The following is a 17,778-nucleotide window of genomic DNA, read 5'->3' as shown; positions in this document are numbered from 1 at the left end:
ACCTTTCAAGTACTTGAAGCGTGCTATCCTATCTCCCCTCAGTCTTCTCTTCTCAAGGCTAAACAGGCCCAGTTCTTTCAGCCTGTCCTCATAGGGCTTTGTTGCCAGTCTCCTGATCATCTTCGTTGCCCTCCTCTGAACCCTCTCCAGCTTGTCTGCATCCTTCTTAAAGTGTGGTGCCCAGAACTGGACACAGCACTCCAGATGAGGCCTAACCAGCACTGAGGGGAACTAGTACTTCCCGTGATTTGGAAGCTATGCTTCTATTAAGGCAGCCCAAAATAGCATGGGCCTTTTTTGCAGCCACATCACATTGTTGGCTCGTATTCAGCATGTGATCGACAACAATTCCAAGATCCTTCTCGCTTACAGTATCGTTGAACCAAGTATCTCCCATCTTGTAACTGTGCATTTGGTTTCTTTTTCCTAGGTGCAGAACCTGGCATTTATCCCTATTACATTAAATTTCATTCTGTTGTTTTCTGCCCAGAGCTCCAGGCTATCAAGATCACTTTGAATTTTGTTTCTGTCTTCCAGGGTATTAGCTATCCCACCCAATTTTGTGTCATCTGCACATTTGATCAGCATTCCCTGCACCTCCTCCTCCAAGTCATTAATACAAATGTTGAAGAGCACTGGGCCCAGGACTGAGCCCTGCGGTACCCCTTTCGTTACCTCTCCCCAGCTTGAGAAGATCCCATTAGGATGGGTTGCTGCGCTCATCAGGAGAGACCCCAGATTGTGGAAGTTCGGTCAATCAGAGCTCGGAACAGGGCCTTCAGTGTCGTAGCACCCACTTTCTGGAACTCCCCACCGGTACAAATCAGTTGTAAAACCCTCTGAGTTGTCGGTACCTACTAAAAAAAGAATTCTCTCTAAACATGCACTGGATTATGTCCTAAAGCTATCAGTGGCTACTGGTCATGGCTATATGTTACCTCCACTATCAGAGGCAGAATTCTTTTGAATACCAGTTGCTAGGGAAAATGGGCGGGAGGGTGCTGTTGCGCTTGTGTCCTGCTTGTGGGCTTCCCGTGGGCAGCTGGTTGGCCATTGTGGGAACAGAATCCTGGACTCTGGTCTGATCCAGCAAGGCTCTTCCTATGTTCTTGTATGCTTAGCTCCCCTCACCATGTCAATGCCTTTATTCCCAACTTGCTACAAGTGTAAACCAGACCAGCCTCTTCTCTGCACTTCAATCACAATCAAAACAACTCAGTTTTAAGGACCCAACATTTCTCTGTCGAAGAACCCTGTGAGTTTCAGAAGCTCGGAAACCTGGTAAAGAAACACTCCGCTGACAGCTGCACTGTTTAAATCTTCTCCCACACTATAGAGTTACCACATTCAGAGCTATATATTTTCCCCTCCCCCTCTTCCCATCCCTCCGCTTTCCCCATTACCTAATCTGCAGCTCTTATGTAGTTCAACCTGCTCCTTCCCCTCCTCCTGATTGGCTCCGGGTTCCATGGCCTGTCCTCATATATTGGAGAAGGCTGATCTACTCAATGGGAGGGTGCAGTGAGTATCTCTATACCCACGCAGGCTGCACTAGCAACTTAGAGCTGTAGACAACCTTGGACAGGCAGGAACAGGTAAGAACTGGAGGGGAGGGCTGTGTTCGCCTGTTGTGAATGCCACCTCCCTTTGCATCTCATGAAATGCACTGCCAGTGTTATCCGTGCAAGTCCCCTGTGAGCATTATACGGGAAAGGATGACAGATTCTCCCCATCGAGGCGGAGGGATGGGGGAACAGAAGCAAGGGAGCTCACTGGCCAGGTCGAGAGGTTTGCGGGGGAGCCAGGCCAAGATTATGCATGGTCCGGAGAAAGTGGAGGGGGAGACATATTTCTCCCTCTCCATATAAGGCTTCTTACTATGGGTCATCCCATGAGGCTGACTGGTGGGAGATTCAGGATGGAGAAAAGGAAGGGCTGCTTCACCCAGCGCACAGTGAAGCCATGGAATTCACTCCATTTCCCTATGTAGTGTCGACCACCAATTTGGATGGCTTTAAGGAGGGATTGGACAAATTCATAAGAATGTAAGGAGAGCCCTGCTGGATCAGGCCAAGGGTCCCTCTAGTCCAGCATTCTGTTCACACAGCGGCCAACCAGCTGCCCAGGGGAGACCCACAAGCAGGACAGGAGTGCAACAGCACCCTCCTGTCCATGTTCCCCGGTGATTTCTGTACATAGGTTTACTGCCTCTGGTACTGGAGGTGGCGTATAGCCGTCCAGACTAGTAGCCTTCTCCTCCAGGAGTGTGTCTAACCTGTTAAAGCCATCCAGATTGATGGTTATCGCTACGTCTTGTGGTAGCGAATGCCGTCGTTTAGCTCTGTGCTGTGTGAAGACGCCCTTCCTTTGATCTCTCCTGAATCTCCCACCAATCAGCTTCATGGGAGGACCCCGGATTCTAGTAAAATGAGAGAGGGAGAAAAATGTCTCCCTATCCACACCATGCCTAATTTGACACATCATGTCCACCGCCCCTGACTCACCTTTTCTCCAAGCTAAACAATCCCAGCTGTTGTAACCTTCAGTCGCAGGGAAGTTGCTCCAACCTCTTGATCATTTTAGTTGCCCTTTTTGTCTGCACTTTCTCCAGCTCTATGCTATCCTTTTTTAGGTGTGGTAACCAGAACTGTACACAGTATTTTAAGTATGGCAGCACCAGAGGTTTGTATAAGGGCAGTATGATATTGGCAGTTTTATTCTCAACTCCTTTCCTAATTATGGCTAATACGGAGTTTGCCTTTTTCACAGCAGCCGCACACTGGGTTGGTGTTTCCACAGAGCTGTCCACCACAATCCCATGATCTCGGTCTTGGTCAGTCAACACTAGCTTAGATCCCATCAGCTTATACTTGGTTCAAATTTTTGCCCCAACGTGCATCGCTTTACGTTTGCTGACATTGAACCTCATTTGGCATTTTGATGCCCGTTCCCCCAGTTTGGAGAGATCCTTTTGGAGCTCCTCACAAGCCCTTTTTGGTTCAGCCACCCTAAAGAATTTGGCAAACTTGGCCACTTCACTGCTCACGCTTAATTCGAGATCATTTATGAACAAATGGAAAAGCATTGGTCCCATTACAGATCCCTGTGGGACCCCCCTATTTACAACCCTCCGTTGGGAGAATTCACCATTTGTCCCTGCTCTCTCCTTTCTGCTCCTTAACCAGTTACTGATCCGTAGGAGGACCTGTCCTCTTCTTCCATGACTGCTAAGTTTGCTCAGGAGTCCCCCACCCTCCCCGCAGAAGGAGGTAGGATCTTCGCACCAAACCCAGCCGTTATCGCTTTCCCAGTTGTATGTCATGTTATTAGTACTGTACGCCGCCTAGAGTGCCTGGGTAGCCGGCCAGATGGGCAGCTAATCAATCTAATAATAAATAAATTAACAAAGACTGAACCTGGCCTTGAGCGGCAGGCCTGAAGAGATAACACACTCCCAGGCGGTTGCATCAGACTGAGAGCAAGGCCTAACTTCATGGTGGAGTAGCAGGCTGGCGTTCTTGACAAGGAAAAATGGCATTTAACCCATATACATTTCCGAAATGATCGATGCTGAGGAGGCGGGTGCTTATCTTGCCTATCTTGATTTACAAAAGGAATAAAGGGAGGGCAGGCAGAATAAAAAGGGTTCTGTTCTAACCAGTCTCTTCATCAAATCAATTCCATGTGTGAGTTTCTATAGTTAGTGCCAAGTACCGCATGCACGGTTCGATAATTTCCTGCTGCCAGGGTACCACCACCAACAGGACCAAAGGACCCTGATGTAAACCCTCCTTATGCTGATCATAAAAAATGTGGGACAAGACGTGCTTGTTGTTTTGTTATGAGTAACTGGTGCCGTTCAGATGTTTTGGACTACAGCTTCCATCAGCCCCAGCCAGCACGGCAGCTGTAGCCCAAGACATGTGGAGGGCACCACATTGGGGAAGTCTGCTCTAGGGCCTCCAACCTTCTGGCAATTGGTGCCCTCCTGATGTGTTGGGACTACAACTCTCTTTGACCTGATTGTCCGTGCTGCCTGAGGAGGATGGGAGTTGCGGTCCAGCACATCTGGAGGACCGCAGGTTGGGAAAGGCTGTGTGGTACTTCAATGTGGGTGGCACACTGCCTTGTGTGTAATTCCATTGCCCAAGATTTTTCTCTTATGTGCCAGGGAGAAGGATAAGCGAGAATGGGAAGCAGGCGGCGGCCGCCACGGACAGGGAGCAGTTCCTGGGGTTCTTCTCGCAGATTGTCAAGGACCTGACAGAGGATGAGCTCCATCAGGGGGAAGTGGCCGATGCCGTCGCCAGGCTGAAGGAGGTGAGAGCTGGAGCTTAACGGGAAGGCTTCCTCCATGGGCGACTTTAAGCCGTGATGAGGTGTGTTGGGGTTGTTGTATCTGAGGCAGATTCTTTTGCCTAAAGCGAGGGTGGGTTACCCTTTGGGCCCCGAGGGCTGCAGGCAGTGCCGGGTGGTGGGGCAGGGCGGGGCCTCATACGCACACCCGCATGTCCCCCCAGCCATCACATCTCAGCACAAAGAGGCGGGGAGGTTTAAGCCTCCGCTCTCTGCAGGCTGAGATCAGGGTATGGGATCGCTGAGCAATCAGGCCGGGGGTATTTCCCCCACCTCCTACTGGGGGAGTGACGACCTCTGCATTGTGATCATTGGGACTGGAGCAAGCTTAAAGCCTGCCACCCAGCAGTCCCAAGCCAGATAGCAGTGTGGAAATGGTCATCTCTTCCCTGTTCCCAGCTCGTGGCCAATCAGCTGGGCCGGGGGGGGGGGGAGTTGGCGGGGCATCCTGGGACTCTGGTGGGCTGTACAGAGCCTGTAGGGCACCTGAGCTTTTAAAAATCCATTGGCACTAATGGAAGCTTTAAAAAAAACTACTTTAAGGCTGCTTAAATCAGAATCGTTTTTAAAACCCTGACTACTGCAACGGGACGCAGTGGGAATATGAAGCGTGATTGCCCAGGCCTGATGGGGAGGCCCTGAGGGCCACCAGAGGCCACCCTAAAGCTTGCATTTTGTTAAAAGTCCAAGTCATATTTCTGTTTATTTCTTATAATCTCTTCTCTCACACCTTATTATCTCAATTAGAGGCACCTAAAGAGGCATACAGCCGCAGCTCAATTAAAACAGCCGTTAAAAAGAAAAATTAATAGCAGTTTACAATACAAACAGGAGAGAGAGCAGATAATAATAATAATAAGTGGCCAACATCCCCTTCTTAGGCAAGGTGCTTGAGCGGGTGGTTGCAGGACAGCTCCAGGCACTCTTGAATGCTACTTGATAATCTGTTTATCTAGATCCATTTCAATCGGGTTTCAGGCCTGGTTTTGGAATGGAAACTGCCATGGTTTATCTGTAGGATGACCTCTGCCGGGAGAGGGACAGGAGGAGTGCGACCCTGTTGATTCTCCTGGACCTCTTAGTGGCTTTCAATACCATCGACCATGGTATCCTTCTGGATAGGTTGTCTGGGTTGGGAGTTGGAGGCACTGCCCTGCAGTGGGTCCGCTCCTACTTGGATGGCCAAGTCCAGAAGGTGGTGCTGGGGGACTATTGCTCTGTGCCATAGCAATTATGCCATGGGTTTCCACAGGGCTCTGTTTTATCTCCCATGCTGTTTAACATCTACATGAAACCGCTGGGGGAGGTTATCCGGAGGTGTGGGCTGAGGTGCCATCAATATGCAGATGACACCCAGCTCTACCTCTCTTATCAAACCCAGGTGAGGCAGTGGCTGTTCTGAATCAGGGCCTGGGCACAGTAATGGACTAGATGAGGGCCAATAAACTGAAACTCGATCCAGACAAGACGGAGGTACTGTTAGTGGGTGGTTCGTCTGCCCGACTAGGTGATATTCATCCTGTTCTGGAGGGGGTTGCACACCCCCTAAAGGACCACGTTTGTAGTTTGGGGGTGCTCTTGGATCCAGAACTGTCACTTGAGGCATAGGTGAACTCAGTGGCACGGAGCACTTTTTAGCAGCTAGGCTGCTATACCAACTACGCCCTTATCTGGACAGAGATAGCCTAGCTAGTTTTCTAGCTCTGATAACTTCTTGTCTGGATTAATGCAATGCGTTATACTAGGGGCTGCCTTTGAAAACGGTCGGAAACTTCAGCTGGTCCAAAATAGGGTAGCAAGATTGTTATCAAGGACTGGCCAGAGAACTCATATGACGCCAGTACTTTTCCAACTGCACTGGCTGCCAGTCCATTTCCGGGCCCAATTCAAAGTGCTGGTATTAACATTCAAAGCCCTTAAAGGCTTGGGGCCAGGTTATCTGAGGGATCGCCTCCTCCCATATGTGCCTGCCCGGACCTTAAGATCATCGTTAGCGGCCCTTCTCTGTGAGCCCCTGCCAAAGGAAGGGCAGTGGGTGGCTACTAGGAGGAGGGCTTTTTCTGCTGTGGCACCCCGGCTGTGGAATGAGCTCCCTAGTGAGGTTTGCCTGGCACCTACATTGTATTCTTTCTGGCGCCAGGTGAAGACCTTTTTATTTTCTCAGGCATTTTAGCATTTCAGCTCTTTAGAATTTTAGCTTTGCTGTTTTAAATCTGTATTTTAAATCCCTGTACCGCTGTTAGGTTTTATTCTGGTTTTATTCTGGTTGTATTGTTTACGGTGGTTTTAATGTTTTATATATTTTGTATGGTTTTATTGTGTGCTCTTTGGTTTTAATTTTTGTGAACCACGCAGAGAGCTTCAGCTATTGGACGGTATAGAAATGAAATGAATGAATAAATAAATAAATAAATAAATAAATAAATAAATAAATAAAATAGAACAAACGACCATGAGGGAGAGAGACAAACAGATCTCCTGGGACGGGATGTTCCAGGCCTGGGAACAGGATGTTCCAGCTGGCAAGACTCTTATTGCAGAGTCTTGCCAACTGGAAGTCAGCTGATGGGATCAAGTTGCAGCCGAAAAGATTTAGGGCCAATCTACATTGCGTCCGCCGTCGCAATGAATTCGGTGTTCATTGCCCTGAACCCTGGGGTGCCTGCTGGGAATCCCCACTTGCCCGAGTCCTCCGCATCTGTTTTTAAGGGTGCCCAAGACGCCACCCGATTTTTATCTACAGATGGCCGTAACCGCTTTTATTTTGACAGCTGTCAAAGCAGAAGCAGTTAATCCCTTTGGGGTAGAAAAATGGGGTGGCGTGCACTTTTCTATGAAAACGGGGTGCTGCAGACCCAGGGAGGGATGTACTAGAAGGAGGGGATCCCCACGCATCGGCACGGGACTTTAAATCCCTGGGGCCACTTGGCTAACTGGGCGGCCTTCAGCACTTTGGCAGGTGGGGAACGTGGTCAAGATCACCCACTTAGCCCAGTCCCCCCCATTGTAAAGTCTTGTCCCAGCCCTGGGGGTGCCCCCTTTGGGTCCACCCCACCCTGAGCCGGCAGGACCCCATTTTCATATACAAGTGCCTTCCACCCCCTTTCCCCTGGTTCTCTGTTCACTGCGGCGGAGTTTGACAGCTGCCAAAGGAGTGTCAAACTACAGTACGGCTAGTGGAAATGGGCGGGCGGGCGGACTGGATCTGCTTGAAAAAGGCTCTGTTCATCATAAATAAAAAAGGGGGGCCATTTGCACACAAGAAATGGGGCTGGTAAAATGCAAAAAAATCCTGTCCCCATTCTTGCGCAAAAAAAGAAGAAAAAAAGAGCCTCCGACCAGAATCAGGCTTGTGGTCAGAGCGGAGACGGGCTTGGTGGCAGACAAGACGGGTCTGCCACCAAAAGGCCTGGGATACTGGGCAGGGCCGGCGCGAGGACGGAGGGGAAAGGCGCGGGCAGCCAACGCACTGTCGGCAGTGCACCCAGTGGTTTGTTGGGTGCACAAACCTGGCGCTGGGTTGCTCTGTGAAGAACCCGCAGGGCGCGGCGACTCACCCAGGTGGTCAGGCGAACGCAGTCTCCCTGATTCACGATTGCTCCCAACAGAACAAACCAAGGACACTGGCCTGCTTGACAAAAGGGAAGACGCCTCCATCTGCAGAGTCAGAGCTCTCCGACCAAGCGGCCTTGACTGGGGGGCAATTCGTAAGGGTCACACCAGTCATGCCCCAGTTGGGTTCTCCTAAGGAATGTTCCTCTCCAGGCATTCCAGACTGCCACTCCTGCTATCTACTGACGAGGGCAGAGGCTGAAATGTTCATTCAGATATATATATATATATATATATATATACACACACACACACACACACACACAATTCACAAATATACACATACACACACACACACACACACATTTATACAGAGTGGCCTCAAAGTAGGTATGCAGTTGTTTAGAATGTTGATGGGAGGGGGAGAGAATGTGTGAGTAGTAGATGTGTGGGTGGAGTCAGAATGCCAGTTGGGAAGAGTGAGTGACAGGGAGTGACACTTAAATCAGTTAAGTGTAGAGAGTGAGGGGAGTGAGGCCCTTAAGTATGTATACAGTTGTTTAGTTGTTTAGTTTGTTTGTTTTTACTGATATTGTGAATGATGGCAGCAAACGTGAGTCAAGAACAAAGAAAGCAGATTCTAAAGCAGTACTGGAAAACTGAAAATTCTCTCCCCCTCCCATCAACATTCTAAACAACTGTATACCTATTTTTGGCCACCCTATATGTATACACACACACATGAACACACATATGTACACATACCTACATATATAAAATTCAGATTTATACTATATTTAACCAGTTTCTTTCCCAGCCTTCCATCACACTCTAGCATAACCAAGAAAGGGGCGTGAGGCAGACAGGTGGAAAGGGAGAGAGGGAAAGAGACTGGCATATAGCTAGTTCACAAGGAAGCTACGACAAAATGTTGCAGGGTTGAACTCTTGTGCTCAGGGTTCCAGCCAGCCCAGCCATTTTTCCAAGAAATGGGTACACAGCTCAAGACTTTTACATATTGGTTTCTTTTTCTTCATTATAAAATGTTTGTGTTCTTTTTGCACATACAACAATTTTCAAAATCCCACTCTTTAAAATCCCAATCCAGCCTAGCGGTGCCTTCCTTTGCCACTCCGCAGTGTTTGCGTTCGCTCTAATTCAAGGATAGGCAACCCGGCGTCCTCCAGATGTTTGGGACCACAACCCCCACCAGTCACCCTCCAACAGCCAGTATAGCCAAAGGTCAGGGATGATGGGAGATGTTGCCCCGAACATCTCCAATTACTTCTCACCTCTCTTCTGTGAAGCGGTTCAGATCCACCTGAGAAGGGGGCACAGTGATAAGGTCCAGGGCTTGCCCCAGTGCAGTCTGGTATGATGCCTGGGGAGGAACAGGAAAAGAGATTGTGAACGGAGGACACTGTCACAGGAATTTAAAAAGAGAGAAAGAAAGAGATAAGAAGCACACCAGAAAGAGAGAGAGAAGGGACTGCGTTTGTTTCCAACCCAAGGGACATGACTCCCCAACCACTGACAGATGTAGAGGATGAGATATACAGTTCCCATTCAATATGGGGGAGGGGGGCAGAGAAAGGTTCTAGTCCTCAAGGCTTCGGGGCTAAACTTTGACAGTACAAAGACATGGTTTCCATGACTGGAGAAAAGACTGTGTTTTGGAACAGACTTAATATTATTTAAGATGAGCAACAGGTGGGGAGTATGGGGGTTTCTGAGAGGGGCTGCAGGGCCCCAGAGCAAATAAGTGTCAGGGCCCTCCCAAGTCATTCTCCTGGGCATTTTCCCTGCCAACCAGTGGCCAAGGTATCAGATTAAGAGCTGGGTTCAAATCCCTGCTCAGCCGTGGAAGCTCACTGCTCAGCCACAGCGTGAACAGAAAGCTGGACTGGATGGATCTTTGTTCGGACCCAGCAGGGCTCTTCTTATGTTCTTACGATGCTGGGCCAGTCAGTCTCACCAACCTCACAGGGCAGTAGGGGGGGATAAAATGGAGGGTGAAGGAAAGAGAGAAGAGAGACACATATGGCACCACCTCAGCTCCTCAGGGGAAGCGTGGGATTTTTAGAAAAAGGATAGGATACAGATCAGCAAATAGTAAAATGTCTGTTTCCTGCCTCCCAGCTGAGCAGAGCAGAGCAGAGCAGAGCAGAGCAAGCTGCTCCAGCTGGTCCAGGGACTACAGAAGCAGGCAAGCTCCCAGAGAGCGAGCGAACAGGGGGAGCAGACAGGGGGAGCAAACAGGAGTTGGCCAGGGGAGTTCGGCAGGGGAGGTCAAAGGGGAGGCCCCTAACATTTTTTATTATTATTTTTATTTTTTATTTTTTTAACTAACTTTTTCCCATTTATTTGTCTTGTAGCACACACTTTCACACCAGTGGGACTCTGCTTTGAACCTCTACTGAGCAGAGGAGCAGGCACAGACTAGTCTAGAACAATCACAAAGCTAGACGCAAAAAAGGAAAAGAGGCTATGGAAGGACAAGACTCTCCAGTGGTGGTGACCTGCAAGGTGTGTGCAATGTTTATTTTCTTGCCTGAGAACAACATGGCCTACACCTGCAACAAGTGCAAGTTGATCACGCTGCTGGAAGAAAAAGTAAGTGGACTGGAGCGGCGACTGTCGACCCTCCGGGGAATAAGAGAACACGAAGAGTCCTTGGACAGAATGGGGGAACTACAGCAGCAAAGGGAAGACCAGAAGCTTGAAGATCAACAGCAAGATAAGGCAGTGGGAAATGCTGAGGTGAAGAAAAATGGAGTAGAGGATACTTCTTGGAAAAGGGTGACAGTTAGGAGAAGAAGAACTAGACGCCACTCTGCACCAGTGGAAGCAGTGGAGCTGTGGAACCGATTCCAGGTACTTGCAGATGAGACTGGAGGACAGCCTGCAGAGGAAGAATCACAGGGGAACCTGCATGAGAGTGAGCAAGAGGCTGAAGGTCAAATACAGGCGATGAAACCCAGGCCTACAAGAAGAAGAAGAGTGGTAGTAGTGGGAGACTCCTTGCTGCGTGGGATCGAGACCCAAGTATGTCGCGAAGACTCATGGACTCGCCAGGTATGTTGTCTCCCGGGAGGACAGATTAGAGACGTGACTGAAAGGTTGCCTGCACTCATAAAGCCCACTGACAGGTATCCCTTTCTTCTCATCCATGTGGGAACAAATGATACCGCCAAGCGGAGCTACGAAGAAATCACGTCAGACTTTGAAGCTTTGGGAAGGAAACTCAAGAACTTTGGGGCCCAGATAGTTTTCTCATCCATCCTTCCAGTAGTTAGAAGAGGGATAGAAAGGGAACGAAAAATACTCCGGGTGAATGACTGGCTACGAAGGTGGTGCCGACGAGAGCGGCTTGCCCTTGATTGCAAAGAGGGATTGCCGCCCTGCTTGGGAAGAGCAGCAAAGGTTTCTGCCGCTCTCGTCGAGCAGCTCACTGCCCAATGCACTTTACCCGCAATGGGTTGGCATGTCTGGGCTCGGATGACACCCCAGCCCATACTGAGTAAAACAACCCCTAGCACAAACCATGGCTTATCAGGGTGGGTTGTTTTTGAAAAGCAACCAGTCGTGGGTTAGAGTGTTGTGTGAATGCAGTCACTACGTGCAGGTGAGCTGAAATGTTTTGTGACGGGCTACTCTAGATTTTTTGGTAGGAACGGCAGATTTGTGGTTACAGAATCTTGTTCTTAGTTCCGTTGTAGTTTCTCCTACATATTGCAGAGGACATCCATATATATATATATAGAGAGAGATATATATAGATATCCTAGAACATTTTCAGATCCAAGACCTGGAACCATGGCTGTGTTCTTTGGCAGGTACAAGGCGATAGTCAAATACAAGGCATGCGCCTTCCAGCTCCTGCTGCCGGCTGCTATGTACATGGTGAGTGAGGGGCCTCTGCGTTAGCCGAGCTGTTGCGGAGGGTGCAGATGGGCATCGATGGGGCTATGTAGTGGTGTGTGTTAGAGTTTGGGACCTTGCTTCGAATCTTTGCTGAATCAATGGGTGATTGTGAGCAGGTCATTCTTTGGTTACATGTTCTTCACTAGGAATGTATGTCTCTTTTTCTTTTATTTTTTATTTAATTAAGATGCACACATCTCCACGAAGGGGCTTCCAGAAACAGTAGCTGTGATATCATCAGTGGTTAGAGTGTTGGGCTGGGACTGGGACGACCAGGGGTCTAGTCCCCATTCAGCTATGAAGTTCACTGGGTGACTTCGGGGCAGCCACTGACGCTCAGCCTGACCTACTTGAGAAGGTTGTTGTGAGGAGAAAATGGAGAGGGGGAGGATCATATACGCCTCCTTGGTTTCCCTGCAAGAGGCGGGATATAAATGAAATAATGATGATGATCTTGATGATAATATAGAAATAAATAGAAATACAACAAAGCAAAGCAACAGTTGAACAAGTTAAATCTTAGTTTAATAGATCCCAAACGCTATCTGAAATTGAACTGTCTTCACCCAAATCCTAACCACTAATAAGGCAGGGTTGTGGTGCCAGCAGGGCAGGATCTGGGGGCAGATGTCCATGGCCCCACACTCAGCAGACTGAGCAGGAAGGATGCCAAATGCGGCAGGGCTGGCTTGCGGTATTTTGAAGTAAGAGAAGTGATGCACGTTACCATCTAACGAAAGCACATGTCCCTGGAAGACAGGGGTGCAGAACCCCTTCCAGTCTGAGGGCCACATTCCATTTTGGGAAAGCTCTCGGGGACCACATTCCACCGTAGGCAGAGCCAAAGGCAGAAGGGGTGGGGACACAGCAAGAAAAATACCAGCCAGGGTTAGCTTCAAGCTCCTCCTGCCAGTGGCTACGCCTTAAGAGAGGCATTTCAGTCTGTGAGAGTGAGGGAAAAAACTGCACAAAAGCTGTGAAACCACCCAAAGATGGTGACTGGGGGAAAGGGGCATGGCCTTCTGCCGACCATCCCCAGAGGCTGTATTTTGCCCCCGCACATGAAGTCCTGCATCCCTGCTATAAGGCAATGAAATCCCAAACCTAAAATTACCTAGCTGTGTCACTCAGGAAGGGGAAATGCTATCCTTCCTGGGGAGCAAGTCTGGCAATCATGGTGCCAACACCGAGAAGGCCACATCGTGCATTGCCACCCTCCGCATGTTCAACAGGGGGAATAAGGAGTGGGGTCCTCATAGATGACCATAAATGTGCAGGTATATTTGTATGGGAGGAAACCAGGGATGGCTTTTCCTGCCCCTCTTCCCACCAGAGAATCCTGGGAATTGTAGTTTTGGCTCGGAGTAGTGAGAATTGTCCTGCTGTAGCAATGGTTCTGACCATAGCTGGTTCATACTTGTTTTTCTTTCTCCCAGGCTGGCATAGATGGTGATGAAGAGCATGCTCATGCTAGGACCATCGTAATGGACATGGCGGAGTTCTTCCAGATCCAGGTACATCTTCCTCCTGTTCTTCGTGCTCTCCCTTGGAGACCACTCATTGACCACTCATTGACCAAGGAGGCTGGTGCATATAATACTGGGTTTGGGCAGAAGCTGTGACGGTTCAGAGATTGGGGGGCTATGCTGGCCTCTTGTCCCATCTGCATACTGTTTTTCAGATAGTTTCTCCATTCTTTTTTTTAGGTTAGCCCTTAAATAGAATAGAATAGAATAGAATAGAATAGAATAGAATAGAATAGAATATTTTTGAATAGAAAGTTGGACTTACTGTGAAGTGCTCTGGTCAGTGAAGGGGAAAAACATTTAAAATTACCCACTTCCCAACAGGATGCCCATGCTTTTAAGGGTGGACTACACTCTTGGTGGGGTCCCCCACCTAGGCCACCCCTACCCATGCCAGCCTTCCCACTGCTCCATATGAAGCTAGACGCCACTTAACCCTGAAGATCGCTGCTTCCAGTTTGACAGCTAGAAGCCGTGAGAGCGATTGTGAGGGAGGAGGGGAACTATATGCCAGGCACCCTGAAAAATGGGTGCAGGGGCCTAGATACAGGCTGTCCTTGACCAGTCTTGTATGTATGCTAAGTGCAACGATGCAAGAAAAGTGCTTGGGCTTTTTCCAGAGCAGAATTTGTCAACTCGATCCATACATGGATGCTGTATAATAACTGATGCAATGACTTAGCTCTGAATACTTTGAGGGCTGGGGGAATACTCTGACAAGTTTGGGTGCAATAAAAATGAACAACAGCAGATGCCCTGCAGTTTGTAGAACTGAGTGCATTTTTGCTTTGTAAGTCCCACTTAAGATTATATTGGAAATAAAGCCCCAAAGTATTCTCCTTTAATGTCCAGTTAAACTTTTTCCATGACTCAGAGAAAACCATAATTTTAGATTTTACAAAATTTATAGTCAATGAGTTTTTATCACAATACTCTGAGAAGGTCTGTAATAGTCATTTCAAGCCCAGTTGGGTTAGAGATAATAACACAGTGTCATCTGCGTATAACTACAATGAGACCTGCCTTAAATCAAGCTTGGGTGTGGGGGTGCCCTTCTACCAGCAGCAGTGATGGAGCTAAGTCATTCAGAAATAAATTGAATAAAAATGATGCCAAAATACAACCCTGTTGTACACCCTTGTTTGTCATCTCATTTGTCAATTGGCCCTGTTGACCACAACGGACCTGCAGACTTGTTTGGGTATACAAATTATGTATAAGGAACAACAATCTTCTATCCATAGGGGCTTTTTCTAGTTTATCCCACAATAATTTTCTTGAGAGAGGGTCAAAAGCCCCTTTCAGGTCAATAAATGCTGGAAATAATCTCCCCCTGCTTGGTTTAATATATATTCTCCGCTAAATGAGCTAGCACAATACAATGATCCACTGTGGATTTATTAGAACAAAATCCAGTTTGTTCATGTCCCAGGATATCCTGATCCTCCATCCAGGTTAGCAGTTTTTCAGACAGATGCCTTGTATATAGTTTCCCTATAATGGACAAAAGGCTTATTGGCTGGTAATTTGTAGGAACCTTTGGGTCTTCCTTTTTAAAAATAGGAACTATGATTGCCTTAGTCCAGTTCAGTGCAACATTCAGGGCTGCAGTCAGGACAAGCCAGTATTTTTCGTCCATCTGCTGTTGAGCAGGTGAGCAACAGCAATAAACCAATTTTCTTTTTAAGAAATTAAAAATTGGGGGGATCTTAGCGCACATTCCCAGGGCTCAGGGAAGTGCGAACATTTCCCCTCCTCTTTTTGTGACAAAACAGGGCTGGGACATCTTTTTAAAAAAGGGCTCCACCCACAATCGCGATGGGAATGGGGACAGGGGACTTAGCAGCAGACAAGATGGGTTCTGCGGCCAAGTGCTCTGGGATGCCGGGTGGAGCCGGCGGGGGACCAAGGGGGAAGAAACAAGCTACGCACCGTGGGTGGTGTGCCCAGTTGTCTCTTGGGCACACCAGCCACGCACTGTGGATTGTTTTGCGAACAATCCACAGTGTGTAGCTTATCAGCCATCGTGGGGTAACATGTGCCAAAACAGCCGCTGTCGACAATACTGGGCTAGATGGACTCAGTGGAGCTGGTCACACCACACCCTAACCCACAGTTCAGCAAACAACCCACTTTCCAACAACAATCCGCACTCAGCCACTTTATTGAGGCTGGGTGCGTTCACACGACACGGTAGCCTAGCCACTGTTGTACGCTGGACATAGGCCTCAGCAGACCTCTTGGCCTGTTCCAGCAGCAGGTCTTCTCTGACGCGGAGCACAGCCTGGTACACAGGAACGGAGGCCCCAGTTTGCCTCTGGCCCCCGTCCTCTGTCCTGCCCCCGGAGTAGGCATGTGGGGCCAGCGATGCAGGCATCGTGTTTAATGTGCAGTGTAGCGTTAATATTCTCCCTGTCTGCAGGACGATTTCCTTGACTGCTTCGGTGACCCTGAGATGGAAACCGGGGTGGACATCCAAGGAAACAAGTGCAGCTGGCTGGTGGTGCAATGCTTAAAGCGAGCCTCGACAGAACAGAGGCGCCTCCTACTGGTAAAACGGGGGGGGGCAGAATGGCCAACTGGGTCCTCTTCTCTGGGGCTGGGGATGCTGGGACTTGCAGTCCAACACATCTGGAGGGCGCCAGGTTGGGGAAGGCTGGAGTAAGGATAACTGGGGTAGTTGAACCAGTGGTTTGACCAAGCATAAGACCGCTCTCTACCCAGGGATGGTGAATTGGTAGCCTTCTACATGTTGCTGGGACTACAATTCCTATCATTCGTGACCATGGTGGGATGTTAACAGACTCTACAGCCTTTCTCCCCCCCCCCCCCCAGCTTTCATCTTTCTTTCCCAGCCCCCTGCTGCAGGCAGGAGTGGCCCCATCGCGCTCTACTCCCCGCTCACTTACTGCTGCCTGTATTTACTGAGCAGGTCCTGGGAACTGGATCTTTTACCTCTTGTTCTCTTAGTCCACTTCAACTAGACATTGGTGGGTAGTTGTGTTTTCTCTTTAAACACTTGCCTGTATTTCAAGAGAGCTTAGCTGCAGGTGCCAAAAGGTTTTAAAAAATCCAGCAACACCCCAATATGAGCTGCAACAAACACCTATGGCTGTAGAAAAATGAATCCAGATTACTAGAAAGAAAACATGCCTTTTTTTCAACAAATATTTCATGATGCCAAAAGATGGGTGCGGGGGGAGCACTGAAGGTCCAAAAAATGGAAAAACACACACAAAGCAGAGACAATAAAGGAATTAAGTATTTGAATGAGACACAAAAATTGGAACAGTCAAATCTTTATAGTATAACATTAAACAATCTAATGCACTGGATTGTTGAAACTAATCTTAATAATAAAGTAGAACAATGTCCATACAGAAAAACCCTGGTGAATTCAGTCCTTTGCCAAGTAACAATGAAGGGGCATCTCTACACCAGCCTAAAATCCTGCATTTAAAACAGGGGTTTCTGCTTCCATTTTAAATGCAGGATCACAACAGCTCCCTTTTTCACGTGCTTCCTTTCCCCCCTCCCCTTTCCTCCTCCTTCTCCCCGTATCTGAGTCTTCCATTATCTTTCATTGATCTTGCTCCTCTTCTTGCCGCTTTTACTCTTCTCACAAGGAAACTCAAGTGGAACCCAACGGGGTAATTTGATAGCTCATTATCTGTGATCTATTTAAAAACGGAACAAAGGGCATTTAGTGCAGGAGACACCTGGAGGGTCACAGCATCATGTAAAGAGCTTACCAACTTCCGCGAGGGAGCCATCTGTAGCAGGATAAAAGCGCTGTGTGAAAAAAGCCAAGGTCTGAACTTTTTAAGGTGTCACAAGACTCTGGGCAGATTCGCGCAATTGTTTTCAGGGACAGTGGCTTATTTAAATAAGCCATTGTGGTTTGCAGCATGGGCCAGGCACCCCTGGGCGCCATTCCATAACTGAACCCTCATTTGTAAGTTGCCATGTCGTCCAAACCCGGCAAGGGTGGGTTTCTGGTGTGGTTAAAAACCACCAAGAACCCATGGTTGTGCCCAAAACTGTAGGGCCCCAGGCCTGTAAGCAAGTTAACAGTCGTTCTAAAGACGCTTAGAGATCCATAATGCTCTCTGCTTTTGCTTATTAACTGCAATTTCTTGCAGCTCGTCCTCTGGGCTTATAAGATGAGTCAAAAGCCGGTGTAGCGCCCCCTTAGCACATTCCATGCTAACACGCTCTGGTACCGTTTATCTTATCAGAGCCTAGGATGTGCCTGAGAGTGAAGCTATGTTTATCCTCAAGCTACAGGTGTCTGTGCTGGGAATATTCTGATAGTCTTGCTTCTGCCAAATGTGTTACCAAGCACTGCTAGGCTATGCTGAGAAAGTTGTAGATGACCTCTATTCAATGCTTGCACCTGTCATATTACCTCACTGCGATG

The sequence above is a fragment of the Heloderma suspectum genome, chromosome 17 (genome assembly GCF_057233095.1).
Source record: "Heloderma suspectum isolate Gila_16-S chromosome 17, 16-S_ref, whole genome shotgun sequence".
Classification (NCBI taxonomy): domain Eukaryota; kingdom Metazoa; phylum Chordata; class Lepidosauria; order Squamata; family Helodermatidae; genus Heloderma; species Heloderma suspectum.
The sequence above is the reverse complement of the archived record's forward strand: the minus strand, read 5'-3'. Positions refer to the sequence as shown.